We start from the raw sequence: 11,287 nt of genomic DNA on the forward strand, positions 1-11,287 counted from the left end.
TTTATGTTCTGAGTTCAAATTCTGCCGAGGTCGACTTTGCCTTTCATCCTTTCGGCGTCGATAAATTAAGTACCAGTTGCATACTGAGGTCAATCTAATCGACTGGTCCTCACCCACCAAAAATTTCGGGCCTTGTGCCTAGAGTAGAGAAGATTATTACAATGGTAGTTCTGAGTTTAGGAAAATTCGGGTGCTATTTTTAGTATGATGAACGTCTGTTTAGAACAGCTTTGTGAAATATACGACCTATAGCAATGTTTTGCCAGCTTACGGTTCAATTCTATCAAATAAGTTATTTTATTTTAAAATATTCTGTAAAATATATATCGGTTTCAACTTTTGACACAAGTCTAGCAATTTCGGGGAGGGCGATTATATCAACCACAGTGCTTAACTGGTGCTTATTTTATCGACCCTGAGAAGACGAAAGGAAAAGTTGACCTTGGCTGAATATGAACTCAGAACGTAAGGACGAAATGCCGTTAAGCACGCTGCCCGGAGTGCTAAAAATCCTAATCCATCGCCGCCCTACTCTGTAGACTATACATCGCTAGTACGTACTCAGAGCTGACACAAATTTTGATTAAAATCAGGTTCTTGTTCGTCAAATCAGTGAACCTTATGGAATCTTTTGTTATCTTACGCAATGAAAAAGAAGCTTACGAAAAAGGAGCCTATCAATCCAAATACTGAAACACGTGACATGTTTTCAAATAACTCTCTCTATAGACGTCAAGCGAAACGGAAGTTGGTCTTAATTTCTAATTACGTATTTGTTCGAATTCATTCTAGTGATATATGAAAGATATTGAAAAGTTTTACATCCGAAACGATGCAAGCTTTCTATCAAACGTTGGTCTGCAAGCATTTATTTGGACAATTTCTATCATTGTTCACTCTCTAAGGATTCTTACTTAAGATGACTCCATTTATAATATGTGGATGTAACTTCTCGTTACACTAATTTTACTAGCACCACATATTCTTTCCTTTCTTTATTGTTAATAAAAAAATGTTGGCGCTCGTTATCTGTTCATTTTGATCTAAATTATGAATAAGATGTTTTAGAATAATTGTCTCTAACCGGTTCAGGAGATCGAGTTTATACTTCAATCCGGCCGCAAAGCCGAACGAGTCTGACCCCATCCACTTAAGGGTAAAGTAGCTTGGAGGGGGTTAATCCTTCTCCCAGCTATACAGACGAGCAAATTATCCACAACAATGAAAAAGAAAGAACCACTCTTCACTACGATAGTATTGTTGCTTAGAACGATAGTATTGTTGCCCTGTGCTAATCATTCACAACAAGATGCAGTCAACCCTTTGAATGTTAAGTATTTTAGTTATCAATGCAGGTTCCCCACCAATAACTCCGGTCGTAGGTTACAAACAATATTTAGTTATATTCGTCAGAGCAGAGGATTCAATCCTTGAGACGTCCGCTTCTTTCTTTCCTCCAAGGTTTATAAAATTAGTACCAGTAATTAGTCAATTTAATTAGCTATATATTCCACTCATGCAAAATCAATCTTATGTATAATCAAACTTTAAAAGTCAATTAACTAATTATGAGAGTGTAAAAACTAGTCGAATGAGTAGATCTCTCGACTAAATACGTTGTTTCTCTGTTTACTTCCGCCACTTCCAACACCGACCAACAATGTTTTTACCTTTCATTCTTTCGAGGTCGATCAAATAAGTACTAGTATTATCGTGACATCGATCCAATCGATTAGACAATAGTTGTTAGTGAAAAAGAAATCAATATTGTGATTATTAAAACCAAACTAAAGACATATCTTTAAGGAAGTAATATAAAATAAAATATTTTTATTAATTTGTTCAGCTGGCTGGAGAAGTTAATAAACTTTTAACCTCTAAGGCAAATCTTTCCGCTAAATTATGATAAACACCAGGACCGCTTCTTAATTTACAATATCATCATACATATCTAGTTGAACTCTTTCACGCTATGAATGACATTTAAGTAGTCTAAGAAGCTGAACAACTTCTCACCAAATCAACTTCTAAAGTACACTAAAAGACCTTTCCATAGCCTCAAGCATAATTAAAACGATAGTCCATTTTGTATTGAGAAGAACAAAAGCGATTAAAATGACTGATAATTTCTGCTGGAGAAGTCAGATGTCAAGAGATTCTTCAGAGAATAATCAACGAATTTACTAAAGAATGTAAGATAATGATTTAAACTAACTTCTATAGCTAATTATTTGGAACGAGAGTATGGAACTGTAACAACTATTATGTTCGACTTGATAGCTAGAAGAAATAAAAACAAATAATAAACAAAATATTCTCCATTGACATAATATATATTTATACTGCCTCTGCTTTATTTTTTATTTGTAAGCACCATCTTTATATTTTTTTTATAAATGGTGTCAGCTCTCGATTACAGCTGTTTCGTTTCGTTTATACTATACATGTTCATGAGAAGGAATAGACGCCGGAAACTCTCATAATTCCTTTTGACAGTGGCAGGCATAGCTGTGTACTTAAGAAATTCGCTTTGCAAACCATGTGGTTACATGTTCGATTCCCATTGCGCGGCACTTTAGACAAGTGTTGTTAACTGTAGTCTTTGTGTGTAGAATAAGGTTGAAGAACAAAAGGGAAAAGATAATGAAACTCATTATATACACAGTTACACATACGCACACGCACTCACACAAACATATGTATATAGTACAGCCAATCCGACAAATTGCTGATAGTTACCGCATATTCACCAGTTCACTCACAAGACTTGTGGCAACTCGAGTCTATGATAGATGTTACTCGTCTATGATAAGTTTATGATAGAAAATACGTGCCACACAGTGTGATCAAATCTGACACCCCGAGATCCAGAAGCAAAGTTCCACACATCCATACATGCATACATATTTCGAATAAAGTGGTATAATCCTGACCGAATGAGACAAGAAACGGCTTCAATTTTTTATGGAAATTAATGTATTTCATTTGTATTATTAACATGACTTCTATATATTTAAGATGGTGGGTTTGCAGCGGTGCTTAGTATGCTGGGTAAAATACTTAGCAGCATTTTGTTCATATTTCCGTTCTGGCTTCAAATTCCGCCGAGGTCAATTCGCCTTTTATCTTTTCGGAGTCGGTAAAATATGTACAACTTGAACCCTTGGGTTCAATCGCTAGCCTTATGCCAAAAACTGAAACCAATATGTCTTCTTTATCTGTAAGGTGGTGAGCTGACAGAATCGTTATCGCGCCGGGCAAAATTTTAAGGGGCATTTTTCCGTCTTTAAGTTCTGAGTTCAAATTCCTCTGAGATCAACTTTGTCTTTCATCCTTTCGAGATTGATAAAATAAGTACCAGTTGAACAATTGAAGTTGATGTAATCGACTTGCCCCCTTCCTTGAAATTGCTGCCTTCGTGCCAAAATGTGAAACCAGTACAACTTCTGTATCTTTTATTCAGGAGGAGATTTTTCAGGGTCTCGAAACACCGCTGGCTGGAAATTATTCTTAAACCAGAAACGTGGCCCGAATGCTTGTATCAGATTGGATTCCACTAAACGTAGCTAAGGTGACAGTTGGTGGTGTTAAGACGGTTGACAGATTAAGTTTATCACGCAAGTAGGCCATGGTGCGATTTGAAATCGCACACACAAGATACACACACAAGAAAACAGGACAGATATATAGGACAAAGTAACAGGACAAATATAATACATTCGGTCTAGATTTCTTGCAGATCCGTCAATTCGCTCCCACAGATTGAAACAATTTTGCTGACACCTAAAGGAAGAAAGTTAAAGTTAACTTCAGTGTCATTTGAACTCTGAATACATAGAGTCAGATTAAATAATGCGAAGCTCTGATGACTCAATCCATGCCTCACCCGAGAAAGTCTTCTCACTCTTCTCTTAAACTAAACTATAAGAAAAAAAAAGAACGTCAATAATCTAATTTCCATCTAACATAAATCCCATCACTCAAGGCTATGTAAATTTTGAATATAAGTTTGCTTTTTACAAAGTAATGAAGCATAAATATTCATCAATTAATATATAGCACAGTAAGTGTTCTGTCATGTCCCAAGGTAAATTACTTGACGCCATATGCTTAATTAAAAAGTGCTTACTGTAGTCGCTAACTTTCGTAGTGACAGTGAGTGCGGCAAATTGTCGAATTTTTTTCATTATCTAGTTTCATTTTATTGTCAGTTTCTCGGAGTGGAGATGGGTTAATAGAATAGTTTGTGCGTCCAAAGTTCATATATCGCCGAAGTCAATTTTGATCTATTTAACAACGGGACTGATAAAATAAAGTACCGACCATGAATTGGGGGCGATTCAATCGCCTGCACCTTCCTCACTAAAAAATGTGTACCTATGTTTGAAATTATTATTTTGTCAAAAGATGCAGAATCTCTTTCTTGAACATTGCGGGACCTCATAAAATGGCGGGATTGATGATACTGAGATTCGGTTGAACGTCTGGAGGTTGACACATGTATGAAAATTATATACCGAGAAGAAATTCTGATGGGCTTTAGCAAAGAATGGTTAGGTAAAGTATTTAGAGAGGCGTTTGAAAAGTGAGACACAGTTTCATGAAAGAGAAGGCAAGGCGGGGACATCGAGTAAATCGATCAAGTTAAAAGGTGGTATGCAGGCAGATGAAGAAAAAGCGCCAGTCCTAAGAGTAAAAGAAACAGAGTCCTGCACGGGGGTCGGAGTGCGAGAGTGTTTCTCAATCAACCGGATATATATTGTGGAATGAGTCCGAGATGCTTTTACCATCTATTCATGCTCATCGAAAAGGCTTAGATCAACTCGTGTCTGTAACAGAAAATAGGCGTTCAAAGTACCACACAATGAGATCGAACCTGGAACCATAGATTGCGAAATGAAATCCTTAACTCCACACCTGTGCTGCTGCTGCAGCAGCAGCAGCAGCAGCAGCAGCAGCAACACCGTTTTGATGAAATTACTACAAGTATAGGGTGCAAACTATTTTAATTAATTTAGTAGTTACAATGGAAAATAAAAGGAACGGCTACATAAATGCATTAGCAGAACTGGTATGCATTGATATAACCACTGCGGAACTCTTTGAAACCAGGTAGTTTCGGATTCGGGTTCAATCTTACTGCGCTGCAGCTTGGGCAACTGATTTCTACCATAACTCCGGACCGGCCAATGCCTCTTTTACTTGTTTCAGTTGACGTTTTGAAGAGTTTAAGCATTGAAGGAATTGCTCGATTCAAGTACTTAGTTTTAGGTGTAGCACTAATTATGTCCGCTCCTTTTTGCCGAACTGCTAGATCTCTAGAACCAAACAAATCAACACTAGTCATGAAGCAATGAAATATAAACACACACACGCATATACACACACAAAAGAACACAAACATATACAAAACAGGCTTCCTCACTATTTCTATCTTCTAAATTTACTCACAAAACATGATTTTCTTTCCCAGGACTTTAATCGAAGACACTTACCCAGGGTGCCGCGCAGTGTGGCTACGAAGCGAAATTCTTAACTGTAGAGTCGTGTTTACGCTAATAAGGTAGAAGTAATGGAGTTAATGTAGTAGGGCAAGCAATCAAGAAGATAATTTGTGTGGAACACGTAGTTTTCGAACCAGCAGCAATTTTCAAGAACAGTATTAATGGACGCTAACGAAAGAATCTCTAGGGAAAACAAATATCAGCCTTGCAATCATAAGCAGTTTCTTACAACATGACAAACATATCGCATCATACTGCCTTGTTGGAAACCTGTGAACACACAAAAGATGGTGACTGCTAGAAGAACCAGAAGAATGGCACTTCGTCGGTTACGACGACAAGGGTTCCAGTTGATCCGACCAACACAGCAGCCTGCACGTAAAATTAGCGTGCATGTGACTGAGCACTCCATAGACACGTGTACCCTCAATGTAGATCTCAGGGAGATCCAGCGTGATACAGGATGTGACAAGCCTGGCCCTTTGAAATTCAGATACTACTCATTTTTGCCAGCTGAGTGGACTGGAGCAAGTTGAAATAAAGTATCTCGCTCAAGGACACGACGCATCGCCGGGAATTGAACTTACGACCTTACAATCGTGAGCCGAATACCCTAACCACTAAGCCACGCACCTTCACACAAAGAAGAAGAACAACTGCAACAATTACACAAACAACAACAGCAACAACAATAACAACCAAAATAGACCGATAGAATAAGTACCAGACTTAAAAATAAATGGTGTCGATTTAATAGACTAAACTCTTCATGATGGTGATGCTTCAGCCTGGCTGCAGTCCAATGACTGAAACATGTATAAGAATAAAAGAGTTAACTTGTTTGTTTATATAGTTCTATATTTAAGAGATGAGGAATTATGTACATTATTTACATTTGATGGATATTTGTCCTCATCTCGTTTGTTAACACAACGTTTCGGCTGATATACTCTCCAGCCTTCTTCAGGTGACTTGGGGAAATTTTGAACTTGAATATTCTTAAGGTATTTTTCGATGTTATTATTATTATTATTATTATTATTGTTCAGGTCACTGCTTGGAATCGAACTCGGAATCTTGGGGTTAGTAGCCCGCGCTCTTAACCACTACGCCATGTCCGTGGGCAAACAAGATGAGGACAAATATCCGTCGAATTTAAATAATGTAAATAATGTTGTCTGTTTACATTTCTGTAACCGATCAGTTGGGTGAAAAATAAGAATCAGACTTAAAATTAAATATTGGTATCGATTTGACAGATCTATCCCATTAAGATGTCCCAGCATGACCACAATCCAATTACTGAGACAAGTAAAAGAAGTAAAGAATTAACTGCCAGCCAGCCAACAAAGATGCCTATAAGCGGTCATACAACTTCCTAAAAGTTGTAATTAAACATTTCTGAAATCACATACCTCCGTTTTAAACGTGGAAGTCTACCTTTTGATAATGAAGTCCCAGATACATTATAAACTTTTTAAAAAGTTACAAGACGGACATAACTGAAACACCATTGACAAATAGACTTAATAGCTCAGATGTGACTTAAGCTTAAACAACAACAATAGGAGCAGCGACTTAAGCTTAAACAACAACAAAAGGATCAGCGACCTATGCTTAAACAACTACAACATCACCAGTAACAGCAGCAGCGCAGTCGTATTGTCAACAAGTCTTCCTCCTTTGAGCTATTACTCCATCTACAGGAAGTGTGAACCAGTTATGAAGGACGTCTATCACTAGGTCACATCTTTAAATTGTTTAAACCTCCATAATATGGCGCAAGGGACCGATTTTGCCTTGATTTGTAGGGAGTAAAATAAATAAGTAAAGATTCATTCAGATGAGGCGTAGTTATTATTGTTATCATTAGAGCATCGGAAAAAAAAATCTTTGCGCAATTTATTCCAGTTCTTTACGTTCTGAGTTCAAAATCTCGCCGAGGTCGACTTAGCATTCATTCTTTAGATCGATAAAATAAAGTACCTGTCTAGTACTAGGTTTGATATAATCGACTATCCACTTTCCTCAAAATTGCTGTACTTATTCTTAAGTTATCATGTCAGAAGCGTTACATCAGGAAAAAAAAAACCTTGCAGCATTTGATTCAGCTCTACGTTCTGAGCTCAAATCATGCCAAGATCAACTTTGCTTTTCATAAATAAAATTCATTAATAAAATAATGAACCTGTTAAACATTAGATTCGACAAAATCAAAACTGGATCCTTCTCCCTAAAAATGCTTGTCTTGGGCGTATGATTGAAGCAGTTATTATCATTTAGCTTCAGGATCTTGAACACTTCTTTGATCCATAACGTTTCAGTCATAACCATGAAACTGATAGACTTAATCCGTCGCTTAGTCTAACACCTCCACGGAAGACTTCAGAGGAATTCACTCAGTTGCAAGCTCAGTTGCAACAGGTCCCGTGATTCAAGAGAACTTTTCTCTACCTTCCAACAGTCTTGGAGGCCATAAAGACTTCCCTCCTTTGATCATGTCATTAGAAATAAATATTAATTTCAGATTGTATATCATATCTGTATCTTTGATGACATTACCCAATGTGTTAATACTGTTTCGATACGGTTGTGTACAATTTTAGAGAGATGTAACTGCTCCTTCTAACATGTAATTTGAAAGCGTAGGCTGTATCCTTCGGTGTAAGACAGTGTTTAATGATATTCAAATATATTCCGCGAAGGAGTTACCTTAAAAACGACGGAGAGATAGTTGCTGCATTAATCACACCTCAAAATAAAAATAAAATAAAATAAAAAACATTAGAACACACGAAAGATTCAACTGCCTCTCAGCATTCACTGAGAGTAATACTAGCAATACGAACGAAGAAATAAGCCGCTGTAAATCTTCGAATACAACAAACACAAGCCGTTTTTTCTCCTTTCCTTTCTTAATAAACTTCTCTGATGTAAGCTTATGTTTTCTTCTAATTTCGTCAATTTACACAGATCAATAAATAAATAGGAAAATAAATTAATAATTAAATAAATGCATTAATCAATAACTAATACAAATTCTATAAATCGTTACTTATTTGTTTATTTTAAAATTTAAAATATTCCTTTAATTAACTAATTAACTGTTTCCTTGTGAACATGTCTTCTACATGTCATAATACTTGTTAATTACATGAAGTCCATGCTTGTTATGAAGGAAGAAATCTTACAACTGTAAACATACACATCCACATACACGCATTAACATACATTAACGCACATATACACACAACACACATTCTCTCTTGTTAGCTGCAGACTTTAATTTCTTTAATACAGAAGCTTTTGAGTAATTACATCATAGTACACGTTGTTTATGGATTAATTAATATTCCATAATTCATAGGATAATTAGGGAACCGGCGTTCTATACGGTCTGTGTTGTTAGGGAAATCATCAATCGCCCGAAGGGATAACGTGTCTTATCTTGTCACATTCACCTAACGCTTAGCAGCTAACATAATTGCGGTTAGGAGTTGTGGTTGAGCGCACCTCTCTGTTGTAAGTAGTCACAGCTAGGTAGAGATGGGCATGTATGCATGAAGACGAGTAGCTTAGAGGTTGGGGTATTGGCCTCGCGATCGTAAGGTCGTGATTTTGATTGCCGGCGTGCGTTGTTTCCTTGAGTAAGCCACTTAATTTCATGTTTCTTCAGTCCACTCAGCTGGCAAAAATGATTTGTACCGGTATTTGAAAGGGCCAATCTTGTCACATTCCTTTTCACGCTGAATCTCCTTGAGAACTACGTAAAGGGTGCGCGTGTCTGTGGAGTGCTCAGGCACTTGCACATTAATTTCACGAGCAGGCTATTCCATTGATCGAATCAACTGGGATCCTTGTAGATGTAACTGACGGAATACCAGTTTGTATACTTCCTATGTGTGTAGTGTTGAATCGAAGTATTTGTATGCTCTTGGCCTTAGTTAAGATTAGTGAGTCGTTAAAGCGTCGGACAAACTGCCTCGTGATGTTCTTTCCGGTTGTCTAGACTATGAGTTCAAAATCAACCAGTGCAAACTTTATCTTTTACTTTTTAGGGGCCGATAAATTAAATACAAGTCCAGTACTCTGTTTTTTCTTTCTTTTTTCTCATTTCCATGAATAAATCAATTGTGGTCAGATCAGAAGGACGAGCTTCATCAGGTCTAAGAAGATACAAGACACGCCGTATTTCCCGATGGTACTCATATGATTGCGTCATGAGCTGATGGCCCCACGATCATAACTATTATTACCTTATTCTAATAATTTCCATTGTGAGTGCAAGGCGGTGAGCTGGCAGAAATGTTGGCACGCCGGGCGAAATGCTTACCGGCATTTCGTCTGAGTTCAAATTCGGCCGAGGTCGGCTTTGCCTTTAATCCTTTCGGGGTCGATAAATTAAGTACCAGTTACGTACTGGGGTTGATCTAATCAACTGGTCCCCTCCCCCCAAATTTCGGGCCTTGTGCTTAGAGTAGAGAAGATTATTACAATGGTAGTTCTGAGTTTAGGAAAATTCGGGTGCTATTTTTAGTATGATGAACGTCTGTTTAGAACAGCTTTCCATCGTGACTGCAAATCTAGGTATCGTGAGTGCAACAGCCTAACCACGAGGCCACACGCCTTTATATTCTTTACTCTTTTACTCGTTTCAGTCATTTGACTGCGGCCATGCTAGAGCACCGCCTTTAGTCGAGCAAATCTACCTTAGGACTTATTCTTTGTAAGCCTAGTACTTATTCTATCGGCTCTTTTGCCGAACCACTAAGTTACGGGGACGTACACACACCACCATCGGTTATCAAACGATGTTGGGGGGGGGACAAACGCAGACACTCAAACACACACACACACACACACACACACACACACACACACACACACACACACACACACACACACACACATATATATATATATATACAACGGGCTTCTTTCAGTTTCCGTCTACCAAATCCACTCACAAGGCTTTGGTCGGCCCGAGGCTATAGTAGAAGACACTTGACTAAGGTGCCACGCAGTGGGAATGAACCCGGAACCATGTGGTTGGTAAGCAAGCTACTTACCATGCAGCGACTCATATTAACATATATAAAATATTAACAGTCTATAAAATGAAATAACTAAATAAAATACTTCATCCTTGAAGATAATATTACAAATCATGTTGGAGCAGTCTTGTACATGGAATAATATTCTAATTTCCAATGTTGTTTGTCATAAAACTAATCAATTATCGCAATTACTAATTCCGTGTCATTATTCTCTCTGAAGTACAGATTTGCATGTGGAAAAGGAAAGAAATGGCGAATAAATTGAAGATCACTTGTTCTTCCAGGTAAACAAATTGACTACTTTTCTTCAGATATCATGCATCACTTCCATATGATATTTGATAAATAAGTGTTAAGTTCGTTAGTTAAGATGTTGTTCTTTGGTTCCGAGTCGTCTTAGATGGAGTAGACTTGTTATTTATTATTTATCTGTTTACTCGGCTGGTCTTGAGGAAGAAACAATGCCCATGGGCTAGTCATGTCCTTCCTAAACCAGTTGAGAGGGATGCTATTAATGTTCATTTTGAACATTTGCAAATCAAGACCTTTCGAAAAGATATAATCAGCAAGAAAGGATTGCGTTGGTGATCAGTAATTAGTATGGGGTCTGGGTAGCATGTGAGTTAAGCGAATTTAACTGTTATTTCTAGCAGGTTGATCAACTATCTATATGCTAGAGAGTATTTGATTGATTAGCAAGATACTGGTAATTTATGTAGTGGTGTG

General features: G+C 37.5%; 1 long non-coding RNA gene across 1 annotated transcript in view; it reads left to right on the forward strand.

The window, feature by feature from the left end:
* Window positions 1–10,847, forward strand: part of LOC128248661 (uncharacterized) — a 75,593-nt gene extending 64,746 nt beyond the window's left edge. Inside the window, exon 3 of the long non-coding RNA XR_008264818.1 lies at window positions 10,787–10,847. This is a non-coding gene — a long non-coding RNA (uncharacterized LOC128248661). The remainder of the gene's footprint in view (window positions 1–10,786) is intronic.
* Window positions 10,848–11,287: the final 440 nt, after the last annotated feature.

This window comes from Octopus bimaculoides, chromosome 9 (assembly GCF_001194135.2).
Source record: "Octopus bimaculoides isolate UCB-OBI-ISO-001 chromosome 9, ASM119413v2, whole genome shotgun sequence".
Classification (NCBI taxonomy): domain Eukaryota; kingdom Metazoa; phylum Mollusca; class Cephalopoda; order Octopoda; family Octopodidae; genus Octopus; species Octopus bimaculoides.